This window comes from Notothenia rossii, assembly GCF_949606895.1.
Source record: "Notothenia rossii genome assembly, chromosome: 3".
Lineage (NCBI taxonomy): Eukaryota > Metazoa > Chordata > Actinopteri > Perciformes > Nototheniidae > Notothenia > Notothenia rossii.
In genome coordinates, this window is record NC_136901.1 from 9,768,742 (window position 1) to 9,789,276 (window position 20,535).

Below are 20,535 nucleotides of genomic sequence, written 5' to 3' on the forward strand. Positions count from 1 at the left end.
TTATTATAGTCTCGCAAATGTTTAAAAGGCACTTAAGCAAAAATCAAGGCACGTTTATTATGTATGAGACATACATTTCGTAAAGAAAAAAATGAATTCTGCAGAGCTGTTATGAAGGTATTATATCATTAATATATTTTATCCTGTTAATTTATACCAAATGAAATGTTTGTATTACCATTTGTCTGGTAAATGCTGCTAATTGTGTGCATTGAGAAAAAGCAAAGGTAAATGCTTTCAACCTATTTTCAAATGGGAATTATTAGCATTGTTCAAATGTTAATTGGGTTTCTCATTATAAACCAGGACCCTCCTATATATGTATTATATGTATGTGCATGTAATGCTTGTATGTACTCAGGCACCTTTGCTTCAGTGTACCTGTGTGTGCATTAGTACGTTCATTTTGTCATTGGTGTTTGTGTGCGAGTAGCGGGGTCAGGACCTGGGATGGAGGCCTCTCCCTGGAGAGCTCGCCTCCAGCATGGCCAACTAACACTACAAACAATTAAAAACCACTGCTGCCTCCCCCCTGGGGCGCGGGGCTTTATCCAGCTCAGGTCGGAGGAATCGCTGCGGCGCACTGCATGAGATCCGAAGCTAAACCCTCGGTATCTGGTCTATAACGATGCCGGGCAACGCTGAAGATGGAGAGGCAGAATCGATACGGCTACAGCCTGTGGACCAGTGTGGAGACAGGGGGCTATTATTAGGACGTCCTTTCTTTACCACCTGAGCCACTTACACACTTAGGATAGTCACACACACACACACACACACACACACACACACACACACACACACACACACACACACACACACACACACACACACACACACACACACACACACACACACACACACACACACACACACACACACACACACACACACACACACACACACACACACACACACACACACACACACACACACACACACACACACACACACACACACACACACACACACACACACACACCTATATATATATATTGTTTCTCCGTAATTATCACTGAAGCAGCAGTCCAAAAAACTAGAGCTTCAACACCAACAACATGTTCTGTTTGCACTTGAATAGAGGCAAGACTAATGCAAAATTAATCACAACTTTGCAAGCAAACAAATAATTCAGGCTCATGGTCTCGCCTGATGCAATAGAGACAAGTCGGGTACACAGACTGGGCCTTACAACCAGGGCCAAGTCTGTTTGAATTAAGGGATCTGAGTGTATTAGCGGAGTGGACACAGTTAGCGTACCAGTAAGAAAGCCAGCCAGTTATCTCTCTGGGCATATGCTGTGTCCACTGCTCCAGAGCCCCGCTGTCAAAGCCATTGTGAATCCTAATGATCACAGTGCATCCCAACCAGGCAACACACACACACAAAGACACACGCACACACACTCCCCATTCTTCGCTCCAGGGGTCCTGACAAAACAGGAGACGGCGGGGACTCTTCAGAAGACAGCGATGCCGGTGCGCTCCACCTGCTCACTGATTCTTACGCCTGGAGGAGCCTGAGGGCACTGCCATCACACACCCTCCCTGTCCGTGGCACACACACACAAATACATAAATCGATAGACACACACAGATGCCCACATACTTATATTCACAATGCACATATACACCCTGTCTCCTACTTACTTACCTCCCACCTCTTTTCTTCCTAGCATCCTCCAATTTCGACCCTATCCTGTTGTTTGTCTTCCTCTCTCACCTCCTCGTCACTCCCTATCCCCCCCCAATGAATGAAACAACAGACACACACACCTACACACACCTGTCAGGTAACATCAGAGAGGGGGAGAGTTGAAGAGACGTGACAGCGTGCTGAAGGAATCGTGTGCCAGGAACACAGAGCTCTCTCCGTTCACCTCTGCTGTGCTGGAACACAACAAGCTTCAGCCCCTCACCTTTGTTAAGGATCAGACCTGTTTGGAGAGAGCTGGAGAACCTCCAACAGTCAGAGCCGCGAAGACACGCTGAGGAGAGGAGGTACATCCGAGTGTTGGGAGGAAGTTCTGATAATCAATAGGCACTGAGAGTAAGTCGGAGACACAAAGACAGAAAGAAGGAAAGAAAGCAAGGGGTAGGGAGGGCCAACACATGCAGCCCGAAGGCCTTTTCACTATCCATCAAGTTCAACAAGTTGGCCCGAAAGCATGCAGCTGCCATATGTGCCGAGCCATTTACACAGCGAAGTCCAAAAAGTCAGCAGCAGACCGGCAGATGATTTGTTCGGGAGAAAAGAATCGACCAAAATAAAAAATGTTAGAAAGACAGCTAATGGCATTTCACATTTTTGGGCCCTTTGTGTTGAATGGTGATGTGTCTGTATTGAAAAGGTGGAAAAAATGAACAAGGGCATGTTGGGTGTTTCTGTTTTCAGTGCTGGAGATTGAAATAAAATACATTTTTTAGCCTGGATTTACTCAGAATCAAAGAGCAAGTGGATTCTTGAAGGCTCAACACTTTCTTAAAATATAGAAAACAACACGTGTTACATTTGTAGTTTCAGTCTTGAAGGAGATGCATGCTTTAGTTTAGTGAACAAAAAGTACATTGGCCAAGTTGGCCTTCTAAGAATTCTGAAGCTGCAGCTAAAATGAAATTGACTGTCTGGGTTTAGCTGGAAACTAAGTTCAAATGAAATATAAACATAGAAATTTTGTTCTGATTCACATCTGTTACCTACGTCAATCCTGAAGTCAACGATCCTAATAACACAAAAGATCCTGATAGTAATATTAAAATAACAGTCCGTGAAAATGTACGTTAGCTTCCAATCATACGTTTCATTTTTCCTTTCAAGAACTGCTAACAGGAGCTAAATTAGGAGACACTATTGGGATACATCAATCAGCATCTCAGCTAACTGACGTCTGAGAAAAAGATAGATTTTTGGTGCTGGAGGGCAAAGCAGGAGCACAAAATTATTGATTCTGAACATGCATACATATTGCACAACACTTCCCTTGCATAATCAGTTAAATACTGGGCCGACAAAAGCACATTTGGCCATGCTGCATCTATAATGAAACGGTTTAGTCAATTATTATTTATTTGTGGACCTAAGACCTGTCAGTTTCCACAAAATTTCGGGTCATCAGCACGTAGTATGTGTGTCCAAATCACTCTGCATTCAAAACTCAATGTATTCAAGCTAGAGGAATGAATTAGTAATATGTCTGCATGTGCTGGCCTTGGGAAAACATCCCCTCTTTATAATTAAGCCACTGGCAGACTCGAGCAAACCTTAGCTCAAACCTCTACGTCTCCTCCTGCTTTGAGGGGAATGTTAAAAGCCGTCGGAACTAATTGGTTCCCCTGCCTCCCGTTTGTCATGGGAACAACACAACAATCAAGCCCTCCATCAACTCGTGCAGAATTGGGAAGGGAAACAACAGGGTGGTTGTCTCATGTCACGCCAAATAGACTGACAGTCAACCGGGCATTAGTGAAGACTGATGTCAAGCATTAGTCACTTACAGGGGCGGATCCATTTGTGACCGTCGCCTGCTCTGCCTGTTTTTCTCTGCTCAGGTTTGAGCTCACAAACCGTAAACTTGTTAAATGATCATAAAACAAAAAGAGTACTTTGTTTACCTGCAAGTGTTGGATTAACTCCTCACACTCTATTGTTTAATTCTGGTTCTAATTTCTTTATTTCAATCACAGCATTTATAATAAAGAGAAGCCCTCCACACAGGTTTGAGGGGCTATTTGGGAGTTAGAGAATGCCACTTGAACAATAACCAGCCAGCTCTAGTGTTGGTTATCCTCTATATCCACAAGGGCCATTTTCATGAAGGGGGCGGGCGGGATGATTTTGCTTCATCAGAAAGAAGTGGATCTTCTAAAAACAGTCATTTTGTTTCCGCGTCTTCCCCCCACCCACCCTCACATCTCGAGAGACGGTGCGGGCTTATTCTCTGAGTGAAGTGCCTCTTAGTGCTCTCCAAACTTACATCACGCATTGTTTCGCCGGTTGCCATATTTTGCAAGCTCTTGGCCCATTGGGGTGCTGTGCTGAGTGTGTGTAGGTTAGTGGGTGGGCAGCAGGAGTGGGTTCTCTGTGCGGGGCAGGAGATGCTGGAATCCCTAATAGGAGGTAATTGAAAATGAGCACTTAGAATCCGTTGGCTGGTATTTTCCTCATGCGCGATGAAGGGCTGCCGTAATCATGTGCTAGACTCTGTTGTACTCAACATGCAATGGAATGGCTCATTAGTGGATGCTGTGCAATGTAAAAAAGGGGGTGTTTAACATGCATTCACACACAAAAGAAGATGTGCTCATTCAAACAACTTTTCCTTTGCATTGAGTTTCTGTCGCTGGTGGGCAGAGAGCAGCAGCCTTGAGATGTTTTAATCAAATATGACAACATTTGATGAGATGGGTGCTTGAGGATGTGAATTGGATGGCTCAGTATTGTCACTGTATGTCTGTACTGTATGCCTATCTGGCTTCAAGAACAATGTTCCCCTAACCCTAAGCTACCTTTGATAGATTTTCTTTGGCATTGTTCAATTTGTGCAAGTTCAAATGCACTCTTAATGTTCAATATGAGGCAGGGTTACCACACATTTAGTGACATGTGGTCAGTAGGGATGGTGAATAGGTTGGGAAATTGTGCTGAATGGCAAAATAACACTCCTTCCATTGTGTTCCATGAGGATGTGCGGATACAAAATCTATTTACACTGGCAACCTTGAGAGTGGAAACTACTGAAGAAGAGAAAAACAAAAGGAAGAGGGTAGGAGACAGTGAACCAGGATCCCTGAGAAGTAGCGCGCACAGACAGAGGTCACATGATCCTGTTCCACTTCTGATAATCCACACATTTAAACGCTTCGACAGCGATGGAACTGAAACCCTGCAGCCGTCCGCCTCACTCAATCAGACACAATATCTTGCTCCAGCAAACAGAAGCTGTGGTGTTGCCGCTTAGCACCGGGATAATGATCAGATTAAAAGCTTTGACTGGTGGGACTTGGACTAATGCCAGGTGATGGGAGCAATTTGCTGCCCAATCAACACCGAACGAAGGAGGGAGAAGTGCACCATTGGCTGCAGGCGCCAGCAGGGAGGGGTTATAGGGTTAGGGTTGGAATCCACCCAACCCCAAAAAGCAGCTGGTGATTCAACAGTTCCTTTTGTCAGATTCCATTACATCCCCTCTGTTTTTGTCTTGCTTTCTCTCTGCCTCCATCTCTCCTATTCCCCTTCTAATCAAGTTCTTCCCCTGTCTTCGTCATTTTACCTCAAAAAAATGGATTGTCAGCAGAAGGCCTTTGCGCTGAAGAGTATTTCTGTTTGGCTTCACACACTTACCTCAAATCAAATGCAGTACAACATAGTAAAAGACACAATGTGTGGATAAAAAACAAACAGCAGGCAGGCTGAGGAGATGTCTTTGTCAGTGAGAGACAGACATGAGTGGGTCGGCGCGCTAATCATCGATCGGATGATTAAGGCAGATGAGGAGGGCTTTTTCCCCCAGTGAAGGATCTGATTGTTGGTCTCCTCCCGCCTGGTGTCCAGGGAGCACGCCGGCGGCAGCACTCAGGATCAATACACTCAATCACGGCTGAGAGGGGCAGCGTCAGTCACGCTGTGCCAGACTATTAGAACCAAGTAGGCAGACGGTGAATAACTCCATGCTTCTCTGGTCCCACCTCACACCACAGGGGGAAGCCATGGACTTGCTGGCTGGCTGGAATGTGTGTGTGCGCCTGGGGATGAGTGTGTGCTGTTTTCACACCTGCTTCCGGTTCAGTTAAAGGAGGGTTAGGGTTGGTGAACAAAAATGAACATTAACATTTCTAAGAGATAGGCTTCTTTGTTTCGTACAGAGAATCAGATGTGAAAATTGGTGCCATGGAATGTTATCTTCCAAAGGTAACAAAAAAAACGAATAAATAAAAACCCCTGCACCTCTAAAGGTAACTTATACAATTGTTGCATCTTGTTTAAAAACCACAGAGTGAAATTACACATCTTGGTTTAATGTGCGGTTATACAGTGTCTGCTGTTTGAAAATGGTATCCAGCATACTGAAACTGACTAACCGAGCACAGACCGTTACTGTTTGGGAGGGGGAAACAAGCAGGTAGAAACCAAACATTACTCACCCCCACTCACATGTGCCCTGTACACAGACAGCAAACTGAAAAGAAAGCGATAAATTAAGAAATGTGCAAAAATGACTAAACACAAACACACTTAAGGGGCAGTGAAGTGCACGTGAGGGCCTAACACTGCTGAATCCCAACTCCCAGGACGGCCGGTCGCGTCAGGGTGCTGGATCCTTCGTAAAAACACTAATACACAACAGAATATCAGTTAATTATACAGATAATAAAAACACTGATACCCTTGGCTTGGGGGATTGGAAGTTTACCAAAAAACAATGTAAAAAAGAAACACAAACAAACCACAAAAGTGCAGCCCCTCCCACTCTGGTCACAGTCGCAGACAATACTACAGTCTGCTGCAGTATATACAAGTCAAACAGCCAGAGCCTAACATGCAGCTACCTCAATAATTACGGAGACTTACCGAAAATGTCTCGGTCGAACGGGGGAAGCTATCAGGTATCAGCGGTTTAAATATTGTTTACAAAGTGTATGGAATACGGAAGTGGGCGGTACACTACGGTGGCTGAGGTGGTTTGCCTTTATGGTCGGGTCGAGTTAGCCATTCTTTATTATTAGCTAAGCTAGCAAGCTGCTAACTCACTAGGTGTTCTACAGTTAAAATGTTCAATTGTATGGACATAACTATTGGAAATGGCTAGCTGTGAACAACATAGATGTAAGTTACTTTGTATTTGTATTCTTATGTAGAGTAAGGATGTATTAAAAACCAAAGCTCTTACTTTTTGAGGCCACTATGTCAAGAAACGTTTTATGTAAAAAATCAAATCAATACCTGATACTTCACCAGCAACTCCTTTTTATAAGACATAGGTACACTCCAGCCCATTTGACTGACTTTGGAAATAAACAGCAGTAAGAACCCTTTCTTTAATCATATCCTTGACCTTTTCACAAAACCTCCTTTAGATTCTCAAGTACCAACACTTGAAAATAAAACATAGGAAACTTTTAATCTTTTCAGGCAAAAGGAGATTGCATTGTGAGCTTTGCTGCTCTGATGTGATGTTAGACAATGTTCATCTTCTTGAAAACCTTGTGCACTGACAGAAAAACTCCTCCTTTCCCTATAGCTGACACCATCCTATGTGGCGGGCGAAACACTCGTTAGCGCCGTAAGAAAGGAGGAGAGGGGAGGATGGCACTTCTCAGACAGCTGTGTCCCTGACAGACAATGAATGACCCAGGTCCATCTGGATGCAGCAGCCCTGGACCAACATGATGTATACATCTTCACTAGCCAATGGGTGCCATCAATCCCCGCTTCTCCATGGTGACCAGCGGTGACAGCTAGCCAAGGAACACAGCCTCTGTCCAACTGTCTTCATCGTTTCTATGAGGCAGGTAAACATATATTATTCTTATATTTACAGATTATATGATATACATAGAAGGATAAGCCATGCAGCACATATGTCAATAAATCAATTAGGAAAACTATGGTGCGTTCACGTGCTCCTCCAAATGTCCCATCACTGAAGTTGGTCAGACAGCGTGTTTATCGCTGTTTGTGACTTTTTGTTCTTACCCTAGTGGAGTCCACAAATTCTTACATTTCTAATTTTGTCTTTTATAATGGCTCATACAATTTCTACTTTTCTTTTCCTCCATTAAAACTACCCTTTGCATATCAGTGAAATTATGGAAGGCATGAGGGTAATAAATGTCATAATTCTGACGGAAGTCAAGACAATTTGAAAATAACTCAAATACCAACACTTTTCTATCCACATTGTTTGTTCTGTCTTCGCATCTATTCACATGGCGTTTTGAATCCAATATTATCCTTTTACCAGACCCTGCTTTTAAGTTGAGCGTTCGCAGCATTCCTCTCTAATCTCCATCTTTAAAAAAAAGAACTGGCAACCTTGTCAGCCGCGCAGTGGAGATGCAAAGAGGAATTGGAGGAATGGCCTTGCTACAGGACCATTCTGAATATGTTAACAGCGACGCTTCCCTTGAACTGTCACAACTTGAAAATCCACCGTGTTAAGAGCTTCACATGCAGGCAGCCGTGAATATCTGCTGTTTCCATAGACTTGGCCACGGAGGCCCTTAAAAAGCACTTGTTGTAATACATGACCAATTTCCCCGCAGCGAGTGCAGGGGAGTATTAACATCTCCTCAGCCTGGTTCGGTTTTAATGTGATGGAGATGTTATTAGAGCCATCACAGGCCCAAATGAATGGCCAGTGGAAGCGCCACAGCGGGAGAGAGAGGGGGGAACACATCGACCTTCGCCTTACCAAGGACAAGGACACTTGTGCTCGTAAAAAGGGGAGGTCCAATTGTTCACACCAGCCATGGCTGCTGATCCAAGCCTTGGAGTCAGGCTTACATGTTCATATTACACTCACTTAGTCAGCTCATATTTCAGCCAAATGCTTTGATTTGTGAGTAAGATGTCACTGACTAAATCCGTCTTCTTTTCAATGGTCAATCCAGGATGTCTTTCTTAAATAAATGCAATAAAAACTGCTAAAATAATCTTTAAATTATCCATCATAAGAGGGGGCATCTGCTTGATACTTTTTTTAACCATTTATGAGATGGTAAATTATGTGGGCCAATGAAATCAAATCATTTTGTATATTAATAGGTGGTGTTGTATACGAGAAATCGACTGTGATTTACTTCAAACTTTGTAATAAAAGGACTTTAATATCTCCGCAATCCATTTGATTAATTTTGCTGTCCTGCATTGTTGTGTTCGACAATTCTCCATGAGACAAGAGCTGCTCTTCGTCTTTGAGCGCTTATCCTGCCTCCCCGCGCCTTTGAAGTATAATTATTTCACTTTAATTAGAAGCGAATCATGCTTAGTAAACACAAAAACACGGTCTCTTCAGATTAATAGGCCGGGGTAATGCGTTAGGCACGAGGAGTTCCTTTGAATGGGCTTTGGCTGCGCTCCAATTCGGGCATGATTCTCATTGTGCGGCAGCCTTGACGGACTGACCAGCGACTAGCGGAGGGGGAGAGTGAAGATACAGGCCCGTGTCCAACATGGAATTCTCCTATTGTTTCAACACAAAACATGTTGTCCTTTGTTGTCTGCTATTAATAATACATTGGCGCAATCTGTGAGTCAAATAGAGCAGAATTAGGCATGAGGCACCTTGTTCCAAAACCCAATCTGAGTGTTGCATAACTTTAAGCAGCAAGAGTTTTCATGAAATGCAAGATTCCTGATTAAAGTTAGAGTAACAGTTCCTTTGCTTATCCTTGTGTCCTTGTTTATTTCGGCACTATAGTTGACTGTCATATATGCAGACTTACTTAAGTTACACATTCAGAAAAGAGCACAGAATGGACCTAACGCTATTTGGGGCGATTCTTTATAAATACTTAAAGAAGTAAACGGCAGCCTTTTGAGTTGAGTAAAACGTCCTTTAGTCATGCTGAAAAGCAACAATGGATTACTCCATATCAAAGAATCTTTAGATGAATTTAGATGACACGAAATCGAACAACCTTTCGTTTACACATTCAATTACACTATCAAACTGAAAAGATAAAATGCTCTAATATTTACTTGCCAGTTTCGGCAGCTATGCGCAGGTGGGGGCGGGGGGGGAGTGAATGAGGGAGAAGGGGGGGTGTCGCTCTCCCAGCAACTAATTACTTAAGCAGTTGTCAAAGGTTTGAAGCTCGCTCTTGAATTCCAATGAACACTGTCCATGGACAGCGGTGGTTTTGCATATATTATGAATATTTCAGCTTCTCCCAGTAACCTTGGTGTCGTTTGGCAGATAGGGGCTGGCAGAGAGCCATTTAAAAGCTTCTCTGTTGCAGAAGGGAGGAGACAGGGTATTAAGCTTTATCTATACTTGACATTTCCGAGCATTTGTAATTAATTCATATAGAAAGTCTTTCCCCCCTTTCTCTTAATGACCGGCCAGGAACAGCAAAAGGTAGCGGCCTTTGTTTTGTGCAAGGAAATCAGACACAAGTTAAAGTGGTCAAAAGAACATTTCGCACATAAAATCCTTTTTTAACCCAATATAAATTCTTCCAAAGACATACAGATATCTCTTTCAACAAACACTTTTAAGATTCAAGGTAAAAGCTCACATTTAGCCAGACCGTGAATACAAACAAAGATTTGAGAGTGGATAAACAGTGTGAAAGTGCAGCCAGATGGACAAAACTATAGTCTCTGTGCATGTCAGAACTCCTGGCAGGAAGCCCAAAACACAGGTGTGTGTGTGTGTGTGTGTGTGTGTGTGTGTGTGTGTGTGTGTGTGTGTGTGTGTGTGTGTGTGTGTGTGTGTGTGTGTGTGTGTGTGTGTGTGTGTGTGTGTGTGTGTGTGTGTGTGTGTGTGTGTGTGTGTGTGTGTGTGTGTGTGTGTGTGTGTGTGTGTGTGTGTGTGTGTGTGTGTGTGTGTGTGTGTGTGTGTGTGTGTGTGTCCATTTTGCAAAAGAGAAACACACCTTTGATATCAAAAGTTTCTCATTGATGCGCAATGCTTACTAAATTCTAAAGAGCTGCACTTCCACGGTATATATGCACATTGTGTGTTTTCATCCTGCCCTTCCTCCCTTGCTTCATAGAAACCATGATAATAGTTATACTTCCTGTTTTGGTTTGCTAACTGAAAAGGCAGCGATGAAATACTCACACACATCACTCAGACCTTCAGATATCCTGAACGATTTGTTCTTGCTTAGAATATTCCTGCGGCTCTCGTCCTCCGATGGTGGCCACAAGCAACCACTTGCATACACCTTGAAATGATAATAACAGCATTCTGTAAAAGCAGGCTTATTGTTCCTCTGTAACTTCTTTATGATGTGCAGCGATAGAAGCTGTTAATTTAAAAATGGTATTGATTCGTTCAACAAGCAGAGAAAAAAAGGCAGTCGCAGCCTCCAAATATTCAAAAGGTTGTTAGCTTGTTGGCAACATCTAATGGGTGAAATAGCTTGGTGGTTAAAAGAAAAGAAAAGCTAAAAAGTAGTTGCACTAGAGATATCTTTCAATGTGATCTCATGGTGAGGCCAGTTTAAACAACATAAGACGAATAGGGCAGGTATTTTCTACTTCAAAATGTGATTATACTATTTGTCGATCATCTAAGAAATAGCATTTGTTGGATTCTCTTGGTGGGATTTCTGGCTGTCCTTCTAGATGAATGTTTCCATCCCACCTACACTGCAATTTAAAAAACATTCCTTGTAGACTTAAGATGTTAGACAGCTTGTAGCCAAAAATGTGACTACATATGAAAAAGAGAGAATCGCTAAATAATTCTGTGGAGTAAATGAAAGGCTGCACAGTAAAAGGTTTTTCCAAATAGCGTCGGTGATTCGATAAATACCATATCCTCCTTTTTCCCTGATAGAGGGTTAGCTCTAAAGACCATTTCCTGGAGGTGATGTCAATCCACTGAGATACGCAAGTGTAAAGACTTCAATCTGTGCCTCATCTAAAGCCCAACCCATCCACACCATTGTGTCCATTTTCTAAAAGAGTGAGTGAGTTAGAGCAGCGTGGGGGTAGTGAGCGAGCCTTCAGTTTGTGTTTGTGTGTGTGTGTGTGTGTGTGTGTGTGTGTGTGTGTGTGTGTGTGTGTGTGTGTGTGTGTGTGTGTGTGTGTGTGTGTGTGTGTGTGTGTGTGTGTGTGTGTGTGTGTGTGTGTGTGTGTGTGGGGGGAGAGAGAGTGTGCCTGTCCAAGAGGTTGCCAACTGGCATTATGGGGAATGTGAATCAGTGAGGGACCACCGCGGTGGTATCCAGTGGTGTTGTGAGTGTGTGTCGTCCACCCCCCCCGACGCACACTCCCCCACCTCCACCCCTGTGTCCTCTTTCACAACCCCCCCACCCCCTCCCCAATCCCTGTCCCTTGTTTCTGCCTCCAGCTTTAGCACTTCCTAGTTTAGTTCTGCCTGAGCGCAGCGCAGCTCTCTCTACAATTTAGTGAGTGGCAGGCAAGATGCAGACTGACACCGTACTGATTCAGTGGAGTGTGTGTGTGTGTGTGTGTGTGAGTGTTTGTTCTTGTGTGTGTGTGGGGATGTGTAAGCCATTATGTGTGGGTTAATTAAAGGGATGAATAAAGCACAAAGAGTGAGAGAGGGACTATATTACGTGAGTAAAAATACGTCAAGGAAGTAAAAGGGCACATTAGCAGCTGAACAATATCTTGATTTCACCTCTATAATCTTTCTAAAATTATCCACAACTGTTGCCACATGACCTGTGTGTGTCTCTCCTAATTAATAACCCATTCATGTGGGAGAAAATACAACAAAAAGAGGCTTTCAAAAAAGGATCAAATCATATCTTTTATCAGCCGTGATGCCATATCTCTAAATCCTTTCTTTTCATAGTGAAGACCGGTGTTTGCACAAGGGCTGCTTCTATGTGGAGAAGGCTATAGCTCTCTATGAGAAGGCCAGTGCTCAGTCTTCAGGGTGCCATCCTGTGGCAACATCAGAAGAAATGTCAAAGATTTTGAAGGCTTGGTTAAATACAACTGGATTTCTTTGCCTTAAACCTTCAATGACATTTTTGGCTGTCGGAAAGGTCAGCGTGCAGCTCCTGTGAAATGCTAGCTCTTTTGGGGTGAACTTCAATACAGGATAATAAATCCCTCTCTCTATTTTTCTCTCCATACTTCCAGCCCTGGCCTTGCCATAATAGCCCGTCAACAAGTAGAAAAACATATGGCTTGATGGATATTTCTGTCTACTGTGATAAATATCTTTGTCCTAATGAAACTATATATTTTAGCTGAACACAGCCGCAACTGCGAAATAATAAAGCTATTCCTTTTTAAGAATTGCATTTACCTTCACACTAAAGGATGTATCTCCTTTCTAAGTGTTTATTTGTTTTAACTTGTCTTTGAGCAGTGGGAAAGGCGCTCTATAAATATGTGTAGTATCATAGACTTCATTGTTTATAACAGCAGCTTTTGCCAGCACATATCTGCAAATTAGGTTTTTTAAGGTAATTTACAGGTAATTCACCAAGGATTTTAGCATTAACATTTAGCCTACAATTAACATGTTGGTATCATTTTAATGAAGTGTCAGTTTTGTTAGAGGCTTATTAGTGCAGGCTATTTTCATGTCTGTTTTCAGTCCTGTCTTTGTGTGTTTCCGTTGGTGTTCCTGTGGTGCCTTTGACCAACACACCTGCTCTGCATCATAATCGTTAGTCTTTCGCCAGCCAATCAGCTTCTTCCCTAATTCCCCGCCTCTTTGATATGCCTTATTGGTTTCACCTGTTCCCCATTAGCTCTGAAGCCTCCTGACGTCCTGTACACCTGCACTTCACCCCCTAATCAGATCAGTTTCTATTTAACTGAGTTCTGTTTCTTCTTGTTAAGACAAGTGCTTTTCTTCTAGCAAACTGACTTAACTTTAGAAAACCGGCCACAACAAAGTGTCTCTGAATGGAAAGCTTTCTATTTATTTAAATGAGTCAGCTTTTCACGTATCATCTCAAATATATACTATGTTCTGTCTTCTTAGCAAACCTGCTAACGTTAGCAAACTAGCTAACCAGGCTTGTTTACAATATTAGCTCATTTAAGCGAGTGGTTTTGTTCAGAGTAGGCATTGCTAAACTAGATTTTAAAGGTCAGTCTATACCAGCAAACTGTAGCTTGGCAAAATATGTTGTCACACATTAAATAAAGGATAGTAACATAAAGGAACTTGATTTGGAGCCGAGCTAATTCATGGAAAGTAATTAAGCTAAATACTACATGAGTCATTACTTTTTAAAGAGTAGTCAGTTACGTTTTTTAAGTAACTCGCCTGACACTGCTGTAACATTTTATATTTATGTAATGTGATAAACTAAACCCTAGCCACCAGAACTGAGCAAACGTCATCCCCCTGAGGCCATGAGACGAGGTTGGAAGCTTCGGAAACAACAAGTTGACCTTGTGTTGAGAATAAGAGGAAACTAACTTGGGAGAAAAAGTCTACTGTGTAGCAGTATCGCAGTGCAAGAGGTAATCTCACTTATTTACCTCTAACTTCCACGTGAATAAACACATTATTGGCGAAACAGCGGCATCGTGGTACTTTCTGCCGAGATGTAATTAAAATATTGATCATATAGCCAGGTATTGGTTTACAGTCACTCTCCATTAGTTGCAGTTGTTTTAACTGCTGTGACTGCAGTCCCTGAGTCACTTAAACTGAAACATTACCACAGTAGTGTAAACAATGCCAACAGGGGTACAATATTGAAACATAATGATACCAGTGCTTGAGGATATCAGATAAAAGTAATCAAGTTTCAGTTGTATACTTGAAGTTCAACTGTCCAGCTGTCATTTTAGCCCTGGCTTTACCAGAGGATGTTGCACTCCACCATCCACAGTGATGCACAATTACTCCTTCAATATGATGCCACACAAAGACGATTTGGAGAGATGGAGAATCTGATGAAAAGCATTGAACAGGAATTAAATCATGTTTTCCACACCATAGGTTCAGAAAATGGTGCTTGAGACACTGGAGAGCCCAGCGGCGGATTCCAATCTGTGAGCTGAAATTGGAAATGAACAGCGGCGCCGTCTCCATTCTGACAGCCTCGTGTCAATAAAAGTCAGTTTCCCTCCATTGCTCCTCATCGCTGACCACAAAGGGACTTTTGTCAGCTAGAGGCAGAGCGTCGGACGGCTAACATTGTGCTAACGTGCTGCAAATGGTGATTGCAGTGGGTTTTAACGATTAATCTGAGCATACATGTAGACAGCAAGGGACAGAAATAGGAAAACAACGTCTTTAAAACCTCCACCTGTGCCCGTAAGTGCCATATTATACAGTAGTGAATTGGTCTTTTTCTGCAGGCAGAGTGAACAGTCGGCCAGAGGAGATCATATAATGTGATTTATGGTTCTGGAGTGAATTATGGAAACACTGACCTTCCCTTTACATCCCATCAAACAGATAACTGGCCAGTAAGCTGCTGTTATGATAGGAGGAGGGGGAAGAACACTGGCATGCCTGTTTACATGTTCTGATCATGGCGAATAGCAAATAGGACAAGATACATATCGGATGTTGCCTTTGATATACGAATATGAGTCAAAAATGTGGCTGTAGTGATATTTCTTTGTATCATGCCCACACATTTGTAGCAACCAGCTCTGGCCTTGGTGTAACAAAAACGCCATTAAAGGTGGTATCTCACATATTTTCTTTTCCAACAAAATGTCATGACAATACCATCTTTGAGATGTTCTTTTATTTTGGAAAAAAAAAAAAAAAAAGCCTTCATCTCCCCCACCTTTGTTTGCACTTTCAATTTGCATATCAAAGAAATCCCATCGGGACCTGCTTTGCATATTTACATCTGATTAGTAACTTTAAATGAACATGTCAAAAATGGTCGAGTTTTCTTTTTTGAATGTGCGAGGACTACCTAGCTTGTATAATTAGTGCCAGCACATGTAACGTAGCCAAAAAACAAAACAAGCTGATTTCAAACAACACGAGAGGCACCTTTTATATTGCCTTTCATTAGGCGTACTCAAATATTCCTGTCTCACCTTGGACCTCGAAGCTTGCTAAATGATAACTCCCTTCGAATGATAAAGACAAAAATATGTACTGTATGTTTGTGGTAATATTTCTTTGCAATGACATTAGGTCTTGTAAATTCTATCAGTTTTCTTCTGATGGGAATATTTTTAGATGTACGGAGGAAGAGTTTGAAAAGAGAACGCGCCGGGTTACAGGTCACTTAGTTCTGTGACAAAAACAATCTGTCTGCTTACCGTCATATAGTTCAAAGTCACAATAGGGTAAAGTGATATTCTGTCTTCTTACCTGACAGCAGAGTATGTCTCGATGCTGACATGTTATTCCTCTCATTCGAGCGACCAGGAGATCTGAAACCAAATTTAAACATTTTATTTGCCTGTTTTGTCACATGTGGGAGGGACACACTCTCCTGTGCTTTCTTATTTCCACCAAGTTGACATGTTTGATGCCTTGTGTGTGTGTGTGTGTGTGTGTGTGTGTGTGTGTGTGTGTGTGTGTGTGTGTGTGTGTGTGTGTGTGTGTGTGTGTGTGTGTGTGTGTGTGTGTGTGTGTGTGTGTGTGTGTGTGTGTGTGTGTGTGTGTGTGTGTGTGTGTGTGTGTGTGTGTGTGTGTGTGTGTGTGTGTGTGTGTGTGTGTGTGTTGAAGTAAGAAATGTAAACTTTTCCCTGCTGAAACTTCCTACCAGAATGCAGGCCACAGCGGTGCACACAGAATGAACTAACTATGTGATTATTAATTGGACTATTTTGATTCAGTATTCCACGCTGCATATCGTCACGGGTCCTCGGTGGGATTGTGTCTGCGTAGCGGTGTGTTGGGGGGGCCGGGGGGTGCAGTCTGGAAGGCTGTGCCGTTTGGAGCACGGTATCCGCACATCGGCATACCAATGAGTGGGGTTAAGAAGGCACGGATCCTCACGGAGACACCGTTCCTTCGGCAGACCCAATCCGCCAAGTCTCCACGGACCTATTTCCAAAAGCTGCTCCTAATGTGGGCCTGTGTCAATCACCCCCACAGACAGCTGCCCCCCACTTCCACCCCCCCCCCCCATTCCTGTCCATATGAAATAGTCATACATTAGGAACCAGGGGAGAGCACCTTGCCATCCTCATGTATTTTAATGCGATTCAAAAGCTATGGGTAGTTAAGCGGAAGGCAGTTGCTCAGTCTTCCGTCTTTTTTCAAAGAGTTCCGACATGTAAGAATTGGGCTGTCTTTTGTCTCTGTTTGTTTGTTAAATCCTCTCCTTGCCTGCACAGTAGGACTCTTCATAAACAGAGGAAAGCGTGGTTCTGTCAGCGAGTGGACGGGGGCTAGATATTGGATGTCGCAGTGACATGTTTATGTGACAACATCATTTGACAGCTCTGACACTCCATAGATAAACACCTTCAAAAGAGTCAACAGTATACCTGCTCAAAATATAGGGATGCCTTTTGCTGCCAAATGTAAACCAAGCTGATGGGATAATTTTGTTAGGGTTTGGTGTGTGTCTCAAACATCAGGGTTACATTTGGCAGATGTGCCAAACTTAACGTTGCAAAATCCTTATTAGTGCACAGAAATATGAGACATCATCTATTTCACTGAGCCACACCTATTTGAAATCATGGATAACTGCACAAATACAACAAACAAAAACTAAAAAGTAAAGAAAACCTTTGCAAACGTGTTCTAATTTGGGTTTTAATTGGTGTTCATGTGGGGTCCCAAGTTGTTTGGAAATGTAACAAATCAACACCGATATTTTAAGATGGAGGGTGTGTCTAAGTCACTTGGAGGATCCATTGAATTCTCAAGCTTGGGAATAAACTACCATTCACTCACTGCATCAAATATGTTCCTAAATATGACACAATGGGATGATGGGAATATTCTTTTTTGGGCTATTTTTAAAGTAGGCTATATCGTTTTCTAAACCAACTTGGCATTTTAGGGTTTTTTGGCAGATATTACCAAAACTGGAGGAGATTTGTTTGGGACTATTTTCAGCCTTGTGATACAGTGAGTGTGTAAAGCAGTAGGACAGTGTTGTGGGTGCAACTCCAAAATAAAATGCAGAGCCCACATCCACCTGGTGCAACAGAGTGGGTATTTGATGCGTTTTTTGACAAGAATGAAGCCGTTATGATACAAGTTTTATCAAATAAATGGGCAGTTCTGGATGGCTGAAGCTGGAAATGGACGACTGTTTAAATCTACTGCCCTCAAACCTTTCAGAAAAAAATGAGGAGGATCATCCTGTATTGACTCCTGATTTGTTGCAGCCTTGAGTCTTATCACTGTGCAACTAACACATCATCCCGCTGGCAGGAGTCGTACAGCGGTGCCACGGAGGCAGCCGCCTCTAAGTTCCTCCACGACCAAGGATCCAATCTCCTCTAGGGTCAGAGTACACGGGGCCTCCGCGGCTGCTCCAATAGCACCATGCCTGGCTGAGTGCAGCCCACACTGGGCCGCAGGTATAGTGGCAGGTCCACGGGACGTGAGGCAGGATGAGGAAACCACAGGGATCTGAGTGGATTTACTCTCCTGCCAGCATCCCTTTTGGTTTCTAGTGGACCTATTGTACTGACTCAATACATTACAGCAACACGGAGACAAAGAGGGGCTCAGATAAAGGCAGGCTGCTCAGAGATGTGGCACAACAAGGACACTTCTTTCCTATAATATAGCAAAAATAAAACCCTGATGGAAATAAAGAACTGAAGGCCATTACATTGAAAATGATCAGCACATGTTTGCAGAAGTGGATGAAGTGTTCAGACTTATTATTCATTTAAAAGTAGCAAGACTAAATTGTAAGAATTCTTTGTTCCAAGTAAAAGTCATGCATATACATAAAATCTTCAGTAAAGTATTGGCATCCAAATATACTTGACATACAATAAGTGCAACTTGTTTTACTTAAGAAAACTATAAACAAAACCCTGTGAAAATATTGTATTACCTGTAGAAATTCCTAATCAAAGATCTAACTGAGGTCAAATTACAAAACGTAATGTACTGAAAACATCAAAAGTACAAGTGTTGAATTGCTATTAATTGTGCACCATTAGAAAATCTTTATGCACATTACATTTTATAATTAAAAGAGTTGTAGCCTTTCAACACATTTTATTTGAGATATTAGGTGGGAGTTTTTTTATAAAGTCCATTAAAATATTTTGATAAAGCTTGAGAGGGCCTTGCTTTTTAAAAAGAAGTCAATTAAAATCAGCCACTATTCATTTACCTAGTGTCCCTATCGTTACTGTAAAAAGTGCATATTTCCAGAATTCCATTTCATATACTAAGACCTTGAATTCCACCGGATGCAGAAAAACATAAAGTATTTTCTACACAGTATTGGGCACAGTTATATAGCATAAAGCCCAATGGAGGAATGTATCATTACTGTGTGAAGCCTGATGGTATGTGTGCTTTTAAAATTAATGACGGAAGCTCTCTGACTTTTAGTCCATCTAAAATTTTCATTAAATTTCATTATTCAGCTGTCTCTGTGGCCCTGAATTAATAAACTCCAGGTATCATACTATGAATTCATATTACGTTTGAGATGGATAAAGGTATGCAGTTTTTTTTTTCCTTTACAATATCCTAAAAACATACAATTAAAATTAAGTTCAAAGCAGCGGAACTTTGGTTATTGCCTTGCAAATAGATTGTGAGGACTTGTGAGGCTGTTAAGCACACACACACACACACACACACACACACACACACACACACACACACACACACACACACACCTTCAAATGCTATTTTTATACAATCAATGTTTCTAACATATATCACTCAATTGGCTGGGAAAACATCTCTTTTCATTGACACTGACAAATGAAGAGAGCATGATAAAGATTTTCTTTCAGTCGCTGAAAACCTATAATTTCTTGACAGGTACCGTCAGTAAACACTGTTCTCAACCTTCTTTTTATATAACCTGATTTCATTTTATATTTCCCCAAGTACGCAGATGAGGTAGGTGGAAGTTAGTGGAAAAAAACGCAGGGAACGGTGTGCCAAAGTATTCCTGGCACCCGCCTGGGGCCACTGCTTTTTTACAATAAACATCTCTATTGCTACAGTTTTTATGTGTTTACTTCATTTCATAGCATATTGTAAAGAAAAAATCTGCCAGAACTCTAAAAGCATCCACGTATAAATGGCCACTGTCCATATATCTTGTCTGTTAAATCACGATTTCCTGCACGCAATAACAAATCCCCAATAAAAGTCTCCTGCTGTGTGTTGGGTTCGTGTTTGTTTAGCCCCGGTGTGAGGCCACGGAGGTTAAAGCTACCTTTTAGGCTTAATAAAAATCAGAGCTGGAAAGTGGTGTGAACACCTACCTTGAAAAACTTTATTCTGTTCTGCTGGCTCTGAACCGTCCACCTTAAACTCATAGCTGTAAAGTACTAAACAATGCGTACGATAAGGGGACGTTTCTGAGAGGAGAGGTTGAGTTTTGGTGGGCAGCTCTCAGGCCTGGTGAGAGGTGTGCTCAGGAAACTGTTATCAACACAGACTTTAGGTGAGAGAAGTCATTAACTGCATTCAAAGATCCTCTTTTATCTTCTCCCTCTGGAAGTAAAGCGCTTCTGTTCTCCCGCTGGCCGACAATGGATTCCTGCCAGATCCTTCTCTCCTGTGTCTCTTTGACTTTTTCAATGTCTGTTAAAGGAAACAATATTGTACTTGTGTTTATAAAGAAATAAACCTTATACTGTAGCTACTTCTCTATTGGTCAGTAGTGGAATGTAATAAAGTACATTAACTCTAGTACTGTCATTTAGTACAATATTTTTCTTTTAATGTATTCTACTTTATACTTCTCCTTCATTCTATTTTAAAAACCA

The 20,535-nt window shown here is 42.2% G+C and overlaps 1 long non-coding RNA gene across 2 annotated transcripts; it reads left to right on the plus strand.

The window, feature by feature from the left end:
• The first annotated feature begins 6,484 nt into the window (after window positions 1–6,484).
• LOC307031934 lies at window positions 6,485–20,011 on the plus strand. Of its 2 annotated transcripts, none has more exons than XR_013806115.1 (3): window positions 6,485–6,602; window positions 7,238–7,504; window positions 14,618–20,011. It is a non-coding gene; the product is annotated as an uncharacterized lncRNA (long non-coding RNA). The 2 variants fall into 2 exon arrangements; XR_013806116.1 differs by lacking the exon at window positions 6,485–6,602 and adding an exon at window positions 6,684–6,822.
• The last annotated feature ends 524 nt before the right edge of the window (window positions 20,012–20,535 follow it).